A 5,532-nucleotide genomic window follows, 5' to 3' on the forward strand; every position below is an offset into this window, starting at 1 on the left:
ATTTATACTTGGGTCCTGCTGAGAAAACTTGTTGCACAATGAATCCTTCACCAAAATTCCTTTCATTATTTCACCGCATAAAATAACACATCATTGAGAATGTCTCATCCCAGCGAAGGGGCATCTGATCACCCCACCGGTGACGTTTTTCCTCACTCACTGGGGCATCATTGAAAAATAGAAGTTTTTTCACTTAGGGTATTTGAAACTTTTTTTTCAAATTATTGGTTTAATGTGGTTTAGCAAAATCTAATAAAGTTTTGTTCGTATTTTCAGCAACAACTTTTTCAAAATGGCAACAGCCACGTTAGCTTTGTTAAGCACCAAGAAATTAACTGACGACAATTTCACGACATGGAAACGTATGATCACGACAATTCTAATCATCGAGGATCTCATGTTCGCTCTTACGGTGGCCTGTCTTCCTATTCTAGCTCCAAATGCCACTTGAAATGTTCGGGAGGCATATGAGCGATGGACACGGGCGAATGAGAAGGCTCGAGCCTACATCTTGGTAAGTATTTCTAAAGTCTTGGCCAAGAAACATGAGCCTATGGTCTCAGCACGTGAGATCATGGAGCCCCTGCGGGGGATGTTTGGACAACCGTCTGAACAGCTTATGCATGAGGCTCTTAAATATATATTCAACTCCAAAATGGAAGAAGGAACCTCTATTCATGAGCATGTGCTTAATATGATGGTTCACTTCAATGTGATGGAGTTGAATGGGTCTACCATCGATGGGGGCAGTCAGGTTAGCATAATCCTGCATTTATTTTCGGAGAGCTTCCTGCAGTTTGTTTGCAATGTGATTCTTAATAAAGTGAAATATAACCTTACAAATCTCCTCAACGAGTTGAAGACCTACCAATCTTTACTGAAAAGTAAGAAGAGGAAAAAGGGTGAGGCAAATGTTGCTTCATCCTCTAGGATGTTCCATAGAGGTTCGAATTTAAGAACGAAGTCTTCACCTTCTATTTCTAACTCTGCAAAGGGGAAGAAGAAGAAGGATGATAAGGGAAAAGGGAAGGCGCCTGCTAACCCACCACTTGTCGTACCAAAGAGGCGTTTATCGATTGAAAAGTGAAAATGTTTCCACTGCAACCAAGATGGACATTGGAAAAGGAATTGTTCTCACTATTTAAAAGAGAAGAAAGCAGCCAAGGCTAAGGCCAAGGCAAATAAAGGTATATATGATTTACTTGTACTTGAAATTTGTTAAGTGGAAAATGATGATTCTGCTTGGATAATTGATTCAGGCACCACTAACCACATTTGGTCTTCTTTTTAGGAGATTAGATCCTGGTGACAGCTGGAGGCTGGTGAGATGACGATGAGAGTAGGCACTGGGCATGTCGTCTAAGCAGTAGTAGTAGGAGTGCTCCAGTTAGCTTTACAGAATAGGTTTCTAGTTTTGAATGATGTATATATTGTTCCCGAACTTAAGAGGAACCTAATTTTTGTAAAGTGTTTATTGAAATGTATATATACTATCTCTTTTAATGTGGATAAAGTGTTTATTCATAAAGATGGTGTTATTATTTGTAATGTAAATCTAGAATCTAATTTATATGTGTTAAGGCAGTTAGCCATTAATTCCTTCCATAACACAGAATTGTTTAAAACTGTCATAACTCAAACAAAATGTCGACGTATTTCTCCAAAAGAAAATGCCCATCTTTGGCATCTTAGTTTAGAGCAAATCAACCTCAATAGGATTGAGAGATTGGTGAATAATGGACTTCTATGTGAGTTAGAAGAAAATTCTTTACCAGTGTGCGAGTCTTGCCTTGAAGGTAAGATGACTAAACGACCTTTTATTGGAAAAGGTTATAGAGCCAAAGAGCCTCTTGAGTTACTGCATTCTGACCTTTTTGATTCTATGAATGTGCGCGCCCGAGGTGGCTATAAGTATTTTATCAGTTTTACTGATGATTACTACAGGTACGGGTATGTTTATCTTATGCAACGGAAATCTGAATCCTTTGAAACGTTCAAAGAGTTCAAGGCTGAAGTTGAAAACACATTGGATAGATGGATTAAAACACTTCAATCGGATCGAGGTGGAGAGTTTTTGGACTCAGCATTCCAGGACAATTTGATAGAACATGGAATCGTTTATTAACTCTTAGTGCTAGGTACACCTCAGCAAAATGGTGTAGCGGAGAGGAGAAATAGGACCTTGTTGGACATGGTTCCCTCGATGATGAGTTACGCTTCCTTATCGAACTCATTTTGGTGTTTCATAGTGGAAACTGCGATATACATACTCAATTGTGTTTCCTCTAAGAGTGTTGCGAGAATACCTCTAGAGTTGTGGAACGGGCATAAAGCTAGTTTACGTTACTTCTGCATTTGAGGTTTCCCTACACATGTGCTTGAGGCTAATCCCAAGAAGTTGGAACCACGGTTGAGGTTCTGCCTCTTTGTAGGCTACCCCAATGGTACACAAGGGGGTTATTTTTATGATCTGGCAGAAAATAAGGTGTTTGTTTCCATGAATGCTACTTTCCTAGAGGAGGATCATATAAGGGAGCACAGTCCATGAAGTAAATCATGCAATTTAGAAAGATAAAAAAAAATAACTAAGACAAGAAGCAAAAATTTGAAAACAAGAAATAAAAGAGAGAGAGGAAGAGAAAACACCGGGAATTATAGTAGTTCGACAAATTGCCTACTCCATTCTCCAAGACTCTTTCTTGGGTATTTCACTAAGTGATCCTCTTGCAGGTGAGGACCAAACTGACACACGACCCTCTTTTTCCTAAGCTAAAGAGAAGCCCAAGATCCTTTTTATTGGTTCAAAATCAAACTAATTTCTTTTTTTCTCACAACCCAAGGTGTACCCACACCTTAATACAATTCCCAAAAATTAAAAGAAAATCTCACAATATTACCTCTTGAAGGCTAAATACACAAGTTGAGCACTTAGAAAAAAAACTCACGAAAATAACTCTAGGCCAATTTAGGAGCTAGTAGGACAAGAATTTGAGAGTAGAGAGAATTGAGAGCTTAAGACTTGATAACTTTTGGTGTGTGTATATGAAGAGTAAAATCAAGTCGAATTTATAGTCGAGGGGGATAAATTTTGGCCATTGGATATGATTGCAAGTGAAGGGTGGAGATTGAATAAAAATAGAAAAGGAAAGGATTTAAAAAGGAATTTTGAAAGATTGGAATTATTGAGATTTGGAGAATAAAAAGGATTTGAAGGATGAAAATTTAGGAAGGAAATCAAATTTGAAAAGGCTGAAATTTGGTGAGCATTTGGAGAAAATTGGATCAGAAAATTAAAGGAAAATAAGAAAATAAAAATGAAAATAAAAAATAGCCGGATGATATGAGCACCATGCGCACAGGGGAGGAGATTGAGCGTCACGCGCTGCATTCTGTGAAGAAACTGTAGGCACATGCGCGTCCGCGCATGGAGCTGGGTGACAGCCACTTGTCATTATCTCATTCGTCCACGGGCGCCACGTCACTGCCACATCAGCAAAAAGTGACCTATTAGAGCGTCATGTCATCCGCATGTCATCAATATTGACCGTTTGTGTGCCACGTCATTCGCCATGTCGGATGCCACGTTAGCAAGTTGCCACGTGTCACTGCCACGTTCGATTTCCTCTCCAATCTTATTTTCTTATAACTTTCTCGTTTGAACTCCAATTTGAGCGATTCAAATTGTGTTGGAATCGTCTTTCCGAGCTCTACAAGATAATTACTCTGAAACACTGAAAATGTTAGAGTTTGTTATCATCAAAATACTTGGTTTGATTGAAGTTCTAAAGCTAACAATCTCTCCCTTTTTGATGATGACAAACCACCATAATACCAAAAATACTTTTCCCCCTTTTGTTATCAACAAAAAGATATACAAGTGATTTTTCTCTCCCTTAATCATACAAATAATGCTCCCCCTCAATAAATGATAACACATAAATTCATAAAAATATGAATAATGCCCCCCTATGAAACCTAATTAGGCAATTCTAATAATACCAAGTGCAAGTCTATTTTTACAAAAGGCTTCTTCATTTAATGCCTTTGTAAGATTATCTGCTATTTGGTTCTCAGTATTAACATAATTAATGACAATATTCTTATTTTGCACATGCTCTCGAAGAAAATGATGTCTAATATCTACATGCTTTGTTCTAGAATGTTGAATGGGATTTTTAGTTAAATTAATTGAACTAGTATTATCACAAAAGATTGGTACTTGTTCAAAATTTAAACCAAAATCACGAAACGTTTGTTTCATCCATAAAACTTGAGAACAACAACTAGCAACAACAATATATTCAGCCTCAGTGGTAGATAATGCAACAGAATTTTGCTTTTTACTATACCAAGATACTAAAGAACTACCTAAAAAATGACATGTTCCACTAGTACTTTTTCTATCAGTTATACTACCAGCAAAATCAGCATCAGAATATGCAATCAAATCTAAAGATGCATTTTTAGGATACCATAAGCCTAAATCAACGGTACCAAGCAAATATTTAAAAATTCCTTTTACAGCATGCAAGTGCGATTCTTTAGGACATGATTGAAATCTAGCACATATGCATACACTAAACATAATATCAGGCCTACTCACAGTTAAGTAAAGCAAGGATCCGATCATACCTCTATAAGCTTTAATATCTACGTTTTTACCTTTTTCATCCTTATCAAGCTTTGTAGTGGTACTCATCGGGGTCTTTGCTACTTTTGCATTTTCCATCTTCAAGTTGTTTAATCTGAAGCCCAAGGAAGAATTTATGTTCTCCCATCATGCTCATTTCAAACTCACTATGCATACACTTAGAAAATTCTTCACAAAAAGAAGTGTTAGTAGCACCAAATATAATATCATCAACATAGATTTGCACTAATAAAATATCATTATCTTTAATTTTGATAAAAAGAGTAGTATCAATAAGTCCCATTTTAAAACCATTTTCTAGCAAAAATTTACACAAATGGTCATACCAAGCTTTAGGAGTTTGTTTATGACCATAAAGTGCTTTATTTAATTTAAAAACATGATTTGGATTATCAAAGCTTTCAAAACCAGGAGGTTGTTCAACATACACTTCCTCCATTATGAAACCATTTAAGAAAGAACTTTTACATCCATTTGAAATAAAGTAAAATTCTTACGAGATGCAAATGCAAGCAGCATGCGAATAGATTCTAATCTAGCAACAGGAATAAATGTTTCCTCATAATCTATTCTAATCTATTCCTTCTTCTTGACTATAGCCTTGAGCAACTAGTCTAGCTTTACTTCTAACAATATTACCAGATTCATCCATTTTATTTCTAAATATCCATTTAGTACCTATAATAGGATGATCACTAGGATGCAGGACTAGTTCCCACACATTATTTCTTTCAAATTGATTTAATTCTTCTTGTATAGCAATTAACTAGAACTCATCAGATTCAGCATCTTTAAAAGACTTTGGTTCAATTTGAGACACGAAAGCAACAGTATTTTAAGCATTTAAAGAAGAGCGAGTTCTTACCCCTTGAGATACATCA

Source organism: Benincasa hispida, chromosome 9 (genome assembly GCF_027475165.1).
Source record: "Benincasa hispida cultivar pf3 chromosome 9, pf3_genome.v1.1, whole genome shotgun sequence".
NCBI lineage: Eukaryota > Viridiplantae > Streptophyta > Magnoliopsida > Cucurbitales > Cucurbitaceae > Benincasa > Benincasa hispida.